This window comes from Mesoplodon bidens (genome assembly GCF_964165515.1).
Source record: "Mesoplodon bidens genome assembly, chromosome: 15".
Lineage (NCBI taxonomy): Eukaryota > Metazoa > Chordata > Mammalia > Artiodactyla > Ziphiidae > Mesoplodon > Mesoplodon bidens.
The window spans coordinates 54,890,880-54,904,339 of NC_138171.1; the positions used below are offsets into that span (position 1 = coordinate 54,890,880).

Consider the following 13,460-nt stretch of genomic DNA (forward strand, 5'->3'; position numbering starts at 1 on the left):
AAAATAAGCAATTACTGAATCTCAATGTGGGGTCGTATATTAATGAAGGAAGCAACAACAACCCAACAGACTATTCCCACTAGCAATCTTCTTTAAGTAGATTTTAAGTATTCACTTACTGGAAAGAGATAGTACTATTGTAATAAATCAGTTAAACGTTGCACTGATTGCTACTTGGACCCAACAGCCTTATCTTAAAGGAAAATGGCTTTATCATTTCCACTTCCCAGAACAACTGTCCAATTCATTATAATAATCAAAATCTGTTCTCTTGTTGAAGCACTTGGGTTTAAAAAATAGCAAACTGTATTTTCCCTTCTTAAAATAAATGACCTGAAAACTCAGAGGGCTATTAGCAGCAAGAAATATGATGCTTGGCACATACTAGTTACTCAATAAATATTTGTTTAATGGGTGAATGGAAATTCCTGGTGGCGTTACTCATGCTGGGTCACGCCCTCCGGCCCCGCTGAGCCTGGGAGATGTGTGTGGGTGCAGCTGACTGTCCATGCCCATGTCGCCTCTCTCCCTGAGCTTTGTTTTCATTTTGCCACTGATTTTGATTTTTAAGTAACTTAGTAAGTGTTGATGGTATAGAAGACTTGACTTTTTAAAGATGGCCACACTCAATTTCATTTTCAAACAGAAATGAAGGAACTCCTCCAGGAGTCTTGACATCTATGTTCCAAGGTGACGTCTGTCCCCAAACAGCCCCGAGACAGCCAGTTCCTCAGTGAACCTCTGAGATGTGCAGTGAACGATGACGGCCAGCTAATCCCTGCTTTAAGGGATATGGTTTTATGTTATTTGTTTTCCTTTCACTTTGTACTTTTTTTGGACACGAGGATACTTATCTCTGGGTCAGTGTTTTTTTTCTTTGCGATACGCGGGCCTCTCACTGTTGTGGCCTCTCCTGTTGCGGAGCACAGGCTCCGGACGCACAGGCTCAGCAGCCATGGCTCACGGGCCCAGCCGCTCCGCGGCATGTGGGATCTTCCCGGACTGGGGCACGAACCCATGTCCCCTGCATCGGCAGGCGGACTCTCAACCACTGCGCCACCAGGGAAGCCCCTCTGGGTCAGTTTTCACGCAGGGGAAGAACATTCTTTGGCTATTAAATAGTTGGCATGTAAAGGAGAACCAGATATTTGAATTCTGAAATATAGATATGTATATATTTCCTTGCAAATAAATTCTACTAACCTGGCAAGCTATTTTTACCAGCCCAGACCCTGCTGACTGATAGTGATAGTAATGATTTATTGGAGAGCAGTCTTAATAATCTGAAAAATAACCCAGGTACGTGAATGTGGTATCAGCTGTAATATTTATGAAAACGTTTGGCCTGTATTTCTAGACTTTGCCTAACTGACTTCATCCTTGATTACTAATACTCCCACCTTATTAGCTTCTTTGGTATTTTAGTGTGACTCTGCTACCCAGAAAACCACAGACTTCAGCATAATACAAGGATAGCTCAACTGAGATACACCGATTGTTAACTTTACCTAATCTGAAGATAAATTCTGGTTAAAAAGGGAGAAATATCTAAACACTTCTTTACATTTTGCTGATCTTTTTTATGTGCCTTAGAAAGAACCGCCCCCTGCCCCCACTCCAATCTTAGATCATATCTAAATGTTAGAATTCTAGTGGCGAGAATTACCCCCAAAGTCTAAATATTAATATTTTTGAAATGATAGTATTCCAAAAAGGACCACAAGAATATTCAAGGCATAGAGGATACTACACTTATTTTGTTCCTCAGTAAGTTGAGCAATATGTTAAAATCTTAAAAGAGTCCTTTATATATGTTTAAATTGACACCAAGATCTAAATTCACCTTATGGACTATCAAAATTTAATCTCAAAATGATCTTTTCTCCAAAGAAACAAAAAAGCTTCAAACTGTGCTTTGTTTTATTGGATCTGATACACTGTTCTCACCATAACTTCGTCTCATGACAACGGTTCTTTGTCATCATAACACCATGAAAGGAAATGTCAGGAAAACGTTGTTTACCAGTGGATATTTATGCTTTAAATAAAACTTAAAAGAAAGCACTTCAAATTCTAAAGACTGATCTTTCTCTTATTAGAAATTACTATGGAAAAGTTCTGCTACAAAAGAAAAAAGAGCAAATGTTTAAGCTGATTAGAGTTTTATAATATTTTAGGTATCTGCACTGGCTCCTTCTGAAAAGATGATACATTTGCCAAAGACCAATCATTCTTCTCTGGTAAGTTCCTTTTTTATTAGAATTTCTTTATGCAGTCTAGAGGGATAGAAACTAGCTATTTAAAAACAAAACTTTTTTGTACTGTAGATTTCAAATCTACAATAAATGTGTTTTTAATTTAGGATGTAGCAGAGATCTTAATTAAGATGGCAGTATGCAAATTAGAAATTCAAGATGGAGTTATTCTTTAAATATTTCCATATTCCAATCCTCAAATAAAATGAATGAGTTGAATACAAATCAAAAACATATGCTTTGTATATTTAGTGGATGGATATTTTATGTAAAATTCTAGTTTTGTTAAAACATATCACCTAGCATTACCCCTTGTTTCTGTAATATACAGTTATAAGTTTAAGTGTTTCATTTATAGAACAAGTAGCTGAACATTAAAATCTACTGGCACGCACTTCCCTGTGGTCCAGTGGTTAAGACTCTGCGCTTCCCATCAACAGAGGAATGGATAAAAAAGATGTAGTATACATATACAATGGAATATTACTCAGCCATAAAAAAGGAATGAAATAATGCCATTTGCAGCAACATGGATGGACCTAGAGATTGTCATACTGGGTGAAGTAAGTCAGACAGAGAAAGACAAATACCATATGATATCACTTATATGGGGAATCTAAAAAGAAATGATACAAATGAGCATATTTACAAAAGAGAAGTGGACTCACAAACTTAGAGAATGAACTTAAGGTTACTGGCGGGGAAGGGTGAAGGGAAGGGATAGTTAGGGAGTTTGGGATTGACATGTACACACTGCTGTATTTAAAAAGGATAACCAACAAGGACCTACTGTAGAGCACAGGGAACTCTGCTCCATGTTATGTGGCAGCTGGGATGGGAAAGAAGTCTGGGGGAGAATGTATTCATGTATACGTATGGCTGAGTCACTTTGCTATGCACCTGAAACTATCACAACATTGTTTATCAGCTATACTCCAATATAAATTAAAAAGTTAAAAAAAAAAAAAAAGACTGCGCTTCCAATGCAGGGGGTACAGGTTCAATCCCTGGTCGGGGAAGTTCCACATGCTGCGCAGCACCACTGGCACAATAGCTAGTAGACTTTTAGTTGGTACTTGAATACCTGATTAGTACTGAGCCTTCACGTATCCCTCATTTAAAAAAATCGATTATTTTTTAAAAATTGTGGTAAAATGTACATAGCATAAAATTTACCAATCAAACCATTTTAAAGTGTATAACTGTATGTCATTACGTACATCCACGTTGTTCTGCAACCATTACCACTATCCATTTCCAGAACTTCAGCACCCCAAACTGAAACTCTGCTCACTAAACAACAATATTCCATTCTCCCCTCCCCGCAGCCCCGACAACCACCATCTACTTCCTGTATCTATTAATTTAACCACTCTAGGTATCTAATATAAGTGGAATCATACATTTTTCTTTCTGTGACTGGCTTATTTCATTTAGCATAATGTCCTTAAGGTTCATCCATGTTGTAGCTTGTGTCAGAATTCCCTTCTTTTTAAGGCTGAATAATACTCTGCTGAATGTGAACCACATTTTGTTTATCCATTCATTTGTCAATGGACACATGGGTTACTTCTCCCTTTTGGCTATTAAATAATAGCCAAATAGTAAATAATGCTGCTATGAGCATGGGTGTACAAATTGCTGTTCAAGTCCCTGCTTTCAGTTCTTCTGGCCATAAACCCAGAAATGGAATTGTTGGATCATATGGTAATTCTATTTTTAACTTTTTGAGGAACTGCCATACCATTTTCTATAGCCGTTTGCATCATTTATTTCACAATTCCACCAGCAGTGCACAGGGGTTCCAATTTTTCCAAATCCTTGCTGAGAACTTAATTTCTGTTCTTTTTGATATTCTAACGGTATGAGGTGATATCTCATTGTGGTTTTGATTTTCATTTCTCTAGTGATTAGTGATGATGAGCATCATTTCATATGCTTGTTGGTCATTATATATCCTCTTTGAAGAAATGTCTGTTAAAGTCCTTAGCCCATTTTAAAATCAGGTTATTTATAGTTTTTGTTGTTGATTTGTGGGAGTTCTTTATATATTCTGGATATTAGCTCCTTATCAGATACATGATTTGCCAATATTTTCTCCCATTCTGTGGGTTGCTTTTCACTCAGTTGATAGTGTGCTTTGATGCACAGTTTTTAATTAATTAATTATTTATTTATTTTTGGCTGCGTTGGGTCTTCATTGCTGGGCGCAGGCTTTCTCTAGCTGCGGCAAGTGGGGGCTGCTCTTTGTTGCGGTGCACAGGCTTCTTATTGCAGTGGCTTCTCTTGTTGTGGAACACAGGCTCTAGGCACGCAGGCTTCAGTAGTTGCAGCACACGGGCTCAGTTGTTGTGGCTCACGGGCTCTAGAGCACAGGCTCAATAGTTACGGCACATGGGCTTAGATGCTCCACAGCATGTGGGATCTTCCCAGACCAGGGCTTGAACCCGTGTCCCCTGCATTGCGAGAAGGATTCTTAACCACTGTGTCACCAGGGAAGTCCTGCACAGTTTTTAATTTTGATGAAGCCTGATTATCTATTTTTCTTTTGTTTCCTGGTGTCATATCTAAGAGAGCATTGCCAAATCCAATGTCATGAGGATTTCCCCTATGTTTTTTCCCTAAGAGTTTTATAGTTCTAACTCTTATGTTTAGGTCTTTGTCCATTTTGAGTTAATCTTCATATATGGTGTTAGGTAAGGATCCAACTTCATTCTTTTGCCTGTGGACATCCAATTTTCTTAACACCATTTGTTGAAAAGACTGTCCTGTTTCTATTGAGTAACCCTGACACTGTGTCTAAAATCATTTGACCATATATGTGAAGATTTATTTCTGGGTTCTTTATTCTATTCCATTGGTCTGTATGTCTGTCTTCATGCCAGAACCACACTGTTTTGATTGCTGTAGCTTTGTAGTAAGTTTGAAATAAGGAAGTACGAGACCTCCAACTTTATTCTTTTTCAAGACTGTTTTGACTTATTTGGGGTCTCCTGAGATCCCATATGAATTTTAGAATAAATTTTTCCACTTCTGCAAAAAATTGTCCTTGGGATTTTGATAGGAATTTGTACTGAATCTGTATATTGCTTTTGGGTAGTACTGACATCACCACAATATTAAGTCTTCTAATCCGTGAGTGTGAGATGTCTTTCCATTTATGTATTTGGTTGATTTTTTGTAGTGATTCCTTTCTCATTTCCTTTGTGTACATTCTCTAGATATTTTCTTTGTTGTTACCATAGGGATTACACATAACATCCTAAAGCTATGACATTTAACTTATATTGACACCAGCTTCAGTTATTTACAAGAACTACTTTACAGCCATGTCTCCCCACTTTATATTATGTCACTAATTACATCATTATATATTATGTAGCCGTTAACATAGATTTATAATTTTTGTGCATTTGTTACTTAAATCCTGTAGAAAATAAAAAGTGGAGTTATACATCAAAATTACAATAATACCATTCCTTATATTTGTCCATGTATTTACCTTTACCAGAGGACTTTATATTTCTGAATGGCTTTGAGTTATTGTCTAGCATCCTTTCATTTCAACTTAAGGGCTCTCTAGCATTTCTTACAGGGCAGGTCTAATGATAATGAACTCCTTTGATTTTTGTTTGTCTGGCTTTGTTGTTTTAATTTCCCCCTCATTTTTGAAGCACAGTTCTGCTGGATATAGAATTCTCGGTTGACAGTTTTTTCTTTCAGCACTTAGATATATCATCACAATATGTCTTCTGGCCTGCAGTGTTTCTGCTGAGAAATCCACTGATATTCTTACTGGGAGATTTCCTCTTATATGTGGTAAGTGACTTTCCTTGCTGCTTTCAAGATTCTCTCTGCCTGACTTTTGACAATTTGATTTTTATGTGTCTCAGTGTGGATCTCTTTGAGTTTATTCTCTTTGGCATTCATTGAGCTTCTTGGATTTGTATATCCTTGTCTTGCCCCAAATTTGCAAAACTTTGGGTCATTATTTCTTCAATTAATTTCTCTGCCCCTTTCTCTCTCTTCTCCTCTCGGACTCCCATAATGCCCATATTGATCTGCTTGATGGCATCCCATAAGTCTCTTAGGCTCTGTTCACTTTTCTTCATTCTTTTTGTCCTCAGACTCAATAATGTCAAATGACCTGTCTTCAAGTTTGCTGATATTTTTTGCTGTCTGAGTCTGCTGTTGAAGCCCTCTAATGGATTTTTCAATTCAGTTAGTGTATTTTTCAGCTCCATAATAAAAAAATAATAATTTCTGTTGATATTCTCATTTTGTTCATATATTGTTTCCCTGATTTCCTTTAGTTCATTGCTTGTGTTTTCCTTTAGCTTTTTGAGCATATTTAAGACAGTTAAAGTCTTTGTTTAGGAAGTCTGATGTGTGTGTTTCTTCAGGGATAGTTTCTGGAGATTATTTTCTTGCTTCGAATGGGCCGTATTTCCCTGTTTTTTGTATGCCTTTTTGTTTTTTGGTGGTGGTGGGGCATTGTATCTTTGGTTTAAAATTGGGCTTGTGAAGAAACATCCACCTCTCACAATTTTTGCAGACTGTTGTTGAAGACCTTCACTAATTTTATGGGCCTCTGGGTCTTGGGATTAACTCTGGGTGGAGGCTTAAGGTTTTGTCAAGTCTTTTCTGAGCATGTGTCCTGTCTGGGCCTAAGTGCATGTTTTTTTTGCTTGGTTCTGTTTATTAAATTTAAAAATTTCCCCTCATGCATGGCTGCTTTTAAATGTCTTAATTTCCCAGAGTCTCACCCTAGCTTCTTCTCAGGGCCTTAAAGAGTTCTGCTGCATTCTTTGGCCTGCAATCTACTGCCCTCAGGTGTCTGGGTCTGCAGTTTTTCACATGATGTGGCTCCGGCCACTACCTTCTACAGCTTCTGCTAGCCTGAGATCCAAACTATGCACTTTCCCCCGTCTGAGTTCTGAGTCAAGTCAGAAACTAGTCCCTTGGCCAGCCCCCCAACAGGCCAGAATATTGCAGACAAACTCTGCGCTACTCCTTCCATCTGGAGGGAGGGAACTGGGTGTCGGGCCACTTCCTCTGACTATGCCATGCTGGGAAGGGTGTGGGCAAGGGTGAGTGAAAACACCATGACATTTTCTACATTTTTGAATGCGGCTTTTTCTTGATTGGGTGTTTGGTTGGTGTAGATATCTGACTGGTTTTCAGAGCTCTTATAAAGTTATTTTAGTTAGTCTGTCATTTATTTAATGCTTCTGTGAGAGAATGAGGGCCTGGACCTTCCTATTCTGCTGTATTGTTGATGTGCAGTATCTTTTATAGTGACACAGTGTTAAGTATGCAAATACATGCACAAAAATCTCAATGTGAGCCTATTTATTTAGTACTTCTAATTTTTAATAGTTCAATTATAACCAATACTACAACTATTAAAATAATTCCACACAGCAGAAGGGTGATTAGTCAGAGTATCACCAACTACTCTAATCATTAATGAATTTGTTACTTTTGGTGGTAACTTCATAACATACAAATTTCATTAATACTTTAGGATCAACTTCGGAAAACCTAGAGCCAATGTCCACCTTATTTAAATATACTCCTCTTTATAAAGTTGTCACATATTATTTATTATATTCTCCAGAATCATGTAGAATGTCTATTACAACCTTTGTGTGACCATGTTGGTGATTCACAAGTTTACCATTAGGGGCCAGAATGTGGAAGCATAATAAATATTAAAATTACTGTTATTCATTTTTGGTAAGTGAATGATGTTACTTGAGTAGACTATATAGTAGAGAAAAAAATGTTATGTATGTTATTTCTTGGGTAATACAAATACCAGTTGTCACTATGAGTCATAACAGGATGAAACAGGATGATGTTCTGGAAAATAGTCTTAAGAAGAATCTCACACTGTTGGCCTAATAAGAACAAAGTCATTAGTTCAAATCCCCTGCAGGCCAGATAGATGCTTTTTCATGATATCTGCCCCCAGATAATATATATAAAGTAAGTCGTTCAGTGCCTGAACAACACTGAAGTAAGTGTAATGGCCAGCAGATGTTGGCCATTATTTATCATCATCTCAGTTATATTCAATAAAGATTTATTTATTAATAAATAAATAGGAAAGGCCTATTCTGCATAATGCACCATTTTAGGCACTTTTCTGTTGGTCACAGGAGAACTGAGTTAAGAATTGGGATGGAACATAGCTTCACAGTTAATGTTGAAAACCAGCTCAAAAATCTATTAATAGTGGCAGACTCCTCTTGATATATAAGTTATAAAAAGCATAACTGAAGGGGTAATCATAGGAATTACAGTCAATATCTTTGATGTCCTATTCAGGCCTTTAATGATAAGTGTTTGTAATAAAAGTCTAATTTTGATTATTTAGTATATATGTATGCGGCTTACATATCAGACCTTGCTCATTCTCTTTGTTAGCTTAAACCTAAAATTTCTCTATTATTTGGCAAAAGGTCACCTACCTGAAAGTTACTTGAAACAATGGTAAAAAATAGTTTGCCAAATTCTCCTAAGCTTGTCTTCCTGAAAATACACAGAGTAAGTGTCCAAGAAGGTTCCTTTCAGTACTACTTTGAATTTGAACACAGATCCTGTCAGATCATACTTACAGTTAAACATTTGGGTGTTTATAATAAATGATTAATTAAATGACTTGAGAGAAAAAAAGTCCTCAGATTAAAAGGACCAGTGTCACAGCTTGTGGTACCCATGTGTGGCTTGCTGGTCTTAATTTTCTATGGCTTTCCATTGTTCAAGAGTTGCTTCAGCATAAAAATAAACTGAGCTCCAATATGTGATGTGTGTTTCATTAATATTTTGGCAAATTCCTTTCCAGCTGTACTTTGATCAGAATTGAAAAGACAAGAGGAAAGTCCAAGGAAAAGCAGTTTTAGTCTCTTACAAATGACAAAGAAACAATAGATATATCAAAGAATTTACATTTTGAAGGAAGGTCATGGTTGTGTATTACACTGTTCACACTGTGAGGTCATTAGCTTTCTAGCACTGGGATTGTAAAACAAGTGCCTGAAAAATTTGTTTCTTGCCTAGATATTATGTGTTAAAATTTTTTTTTTGGTAGGGAATGTTTCTTTTATTTGAACACTTTCCTGTAGGACTTAAACTTCTGGTATCTATCCGTGTGTTCTGAAAAAGAATTAAGGAGACTATATGTCATAAGACATTTTGGAATACAGCAAGGCATATGGAAATCTTGAGCCTAATTTCCTCCCAACTAATTATCTGTAAGTATAACTTTTAAAGAACCTAGAAGAAATTCCCTGAATTGGTCTTGAACATTACAGTAGGCCAAGTATGAAAATAATTGAACAGGAAAATTAGAAAAATGTGTTTAAGCCATAGGATTAAATGCGCAGCATAAAATGATGATTAATCACCATATGAAAAAACTTGGTTCAGGTAAATAAGAAACAAAGTGAAATATATGTCAGAGCCACTCAGAAGTGTGGTCTGCGGACCTTTGTTACCTGCCAGTGACAAGGACAGGAAGTCTTAGGAAATTTGATGTCATCCCACTACTTTTATTTTATTTTACAAGAGGATTAGTCCACAATGCATTGGAAATTAAACTATATAAAAAAACAAACATATTGGGACTTCCCTGGTGGCACAGTGGTTATGAATCCGTCTGCCAATGCAGGGGACATGAGTTCGATCCCTGGTCCAGGAAGATCCCACAGGCCGCAGAGCAACTCAGCCCATGCGCCACAACTACTGAGCCTGTGCTCTAGAGCCCGCGAGCCACCAACTACTGAGCCCGTGCCCCACAACTACTGAAGCCCTTGCGCCTAGAGCCCGTGCTCCGCAACAAGAGAAGCCACCGCAATGAGAACCCCGTGCACCACAATGAAGAGTAGACCCCACTCGCCACAACTAGAGAAAGCCTGCATGCAGCAACAAAGACCCAACGCAGCCAAATATAAATAAATTTTTTAAAAAAAGAAAATGATTTAAGAACATGATTAACATACAGGCAAGTTCACGATATGTTGAGAATACAGTTTAGTAGTGTTTACAGCAGAATTTCAAGTTGTAAAAATAAGAAATAAAAGGAATATACGTATACTTAGGAAAGTTTGTAAGAGGAATTACGGGTGATTTAAACAAAACAAACAAAACAAAACAAACATATTATTCCTTCACTACAGGCAGTTTGAAGACCACTGGTCTACAGTAACTAAATTCACCATCAAACTCGTATACTGAGTTTCCATCTTAAAGATTAAAAACTAAGAATATCAAAGAACACCCAAAACACAAGATGTTTATGTTGCTCTTTTAAAATGAGGGGCTGTCCCTTCCCTCTGTAAACTTGATGTCCAATGAGAAGGAATCTTTTCAGGTACTTTCCCTTAAACTAGAAAATGTGAAAGTAATTATATTTAGGGAGATAAATATATTTTACATATATATCAAATGAGGTGCCTGGACAAACACTAGATAACAGTGAATATAATTAAAGTATAAAATTTGCCAAAACAGGGCTTCCCTGGTGGTGCAGTGGTTGAGAGTCCGCCTGCCGATGCAGGGGACACAGCTTCAATGCCCCGGTCCGGGAAGATCCCACATGCTGCAGAGCGGCTGGGCCCGTGAGCCATGGCCGCTGAGCCTGCACACCCGGAGCCTGTGCTCCGCAACAGGAGAGGCCACAACAGTGAGAGGCCCACGTACCACACACACACACAAAATTTGCCAAAACAAAACCTAATTATCACTTCTAGACACAAAAATCCCAAAGACTTTACAGGCATCATAATGTTGGCCTCTGCAGTTGATTAAGAAAACAGAAACAAAACAAATACCTACAACATACTTGCGATCTGACGTCAATATTGCACAGTTAACATGGAGATGCTTTTTTAATTGCACAAACCAAAGTATAATATTAAGAATCTTTGTCAGAGTCCTTACTTATAAATACTAAAACACAATCAAAAGGAATTTTATAAAGGACACAATTTAAGAAGGTTTCAAGATATACGGTGCAGGAAATGTGCAATGGGTAAAGGTGCAGTAAGCCAGCCCTGATTCTAGGTTCTTTTACTTGAACGTGTAAGTAGGGAGGGCACCATTCTCTAAAGTGGGTCTTTTCCCAAAGGCACTACTGACAGATAAAAAGCAGACTATTAATGGTCTGTGTGTAACAGGCAGAACTGGCATTGCAGCAACACTAAAGAGTGTTATAAAAACTAATGTTTAAGTTCATGAATGACCTGAGGCTTAGTGTGTGCTGCACTGGCAATAAATAGGCTGTATTTATTCTTCAAGAAACACTGCTATTCCTTTTTTCCTTCAAGGAATTCTGGAATGTCAGCCCACTGGGTGGGACAGCCTCCAGTTAAAGTTTCTCACTTACAAACTTAGCTGGAGACCAAGTTTCAAGACCAAAGCTAAGAATGTAATAGTACAAGCAATGCAGGGAAAAGGAGAATGATAGTCTCTTACATAGGTGGAACTGTCATGAAGCCATTACCAGGTAGATGGCTGAGGTGACAAAAATTCTCTATTACTAAAAAGCTAAGGCCATGCTAATAGCTGTCTGATGTCCTGACCTACTCAGACAGAAACAGAACAAACAACCCAAATGGATAAGTAGAACTGCTTTCTAATGGTATGTACTTACATATTTGACATTCTTTTTAGCCTTTTTTTTTTTTTTTTTTTGCGGTACGCGGGCCTCTCACTGTTGTGGCCTCTCCCGTTGTGGAGCACAGGCTCCGGACATGCAGGCTCAGCGGCCATGGCTCAAGGGCCTAGCTGCTCCGCAGCATGTGGGATCTTCCCGGACCGGGGCACGAACCCGTGTCCCCTGCATTGGCAGGCGGACTCTCAACCACTGCGCCACCAGGGAAGCCCTAGCCCTATTTTTAAAGCTCAAAACCAGGGTGCAGCAAATACGGTGAGAACAGTAGGGGCTGGTCTCCCTTCTCTCCATTCCTGCCTGCTTAGACCTCAGACCATGGGCTGGTCGCTGACCCTCATCCTTCCTCCAGGCCAGGTTCCAGCAAAGCTGAGGGGCCAGTCACACTTGCCCTGTAAACTCTGACAGGAGAATATGAAGTGTAGCTACCCACACTACCTCTTGTGACTCCAAGAGGGAGAGGCTCTACTCGCAAATGAGAGAACACAAACACTGCTTCTGCAAGCCAGCGTCAGAGCTCATGGTGCTGAATGCAATTCAACATTTATTGAGCACTCTTTCTGTACCAGGCCCTGTGCTAGGTGTTAAAGATAACCCCCCTCCCCTGCCCCCCTATTTCAGATCATGGTGATAAGTGCAATGAAGAAGATAATGCTGAAAGACACAGTCCCCAACAAACAGATATTCATGAATGAGAAGAAATGCCATAAGAAAATGTGCATTTTTAATCCCCAAACTTCCATATTTCTCTGAACCCAGGCCTCCCCCCATGAAAGGGTTAAGGCAGATAATTGCTAAATTCCTTTCCAATTCAAAAATTCTATGATGCTGGGCTTTAACAAGAAAATTTTCTACTGAACTTGACCAATCCCGTTAAGTAGTTCAATAGTTTTGACTTTAATGTAACTAAATACTATTAAAATTTCAGTAAGGTAAAAACACCATAAAGAGAGAGAAAAAACAACAGATTACGTGCAGCACAGAGTTCTTATAAAACCAAAAGAAACACTAACACTCACTGAAAAATAAGAAATGTAAATTTCCAATGCAATTATCAAAAAATATTAGATCTTTTGCATGCACTAGATGCACTAGATTCTGACACATAATAGGTGCTTGATAAATATTTGTTGAACAAATGAATTCAATCTAACCAAAATCAAGGGGCCAATTAAAACATTCAAATCTCCAGTGTGCAAGGTTTAAAGTAATGATATTACCTACTTGTGATAAAGACATAGTGATGGTGGAATAAAGACTGTATTCCTTTCCTGGAAGGCAGTTGAGTGCCTACCTTTTGCTTAACAAAAGATTGAAATCCATTTCATTATCTAGTAATTATTCAAAGAAATATTAGACAAATGCCCAACAATGTATGTATTAAAAAACTAGCATGTAGCAAGAATGTGAGAATACAACAGGGGCACTTGTGTGTTTAGGAATGAATAACAGGAAACAACCCTAGGTAACAAATACCAGGTAACTGGTTAAAAGAGATACAGTGTATTGGTTCAATTAAATAATGAGGT

The 13,460-nt window shown here is 38.0% G+C and overlaps 1 protein-coding gene across 10 annotated transcripts in view; it reads right to left on the reverse strand.

The window, feature by feature from the left end:
* The window catches only part of MRTFB (myocardin related transcription factor B), a 209,386-nt gene that overhangs the window by 31,450 nt on the left and 164,476 nt on the right, over nucleotides 1–13,460 (reverse strand). The gene's annotated exons all lie outside the window — the stretch shown is intronic.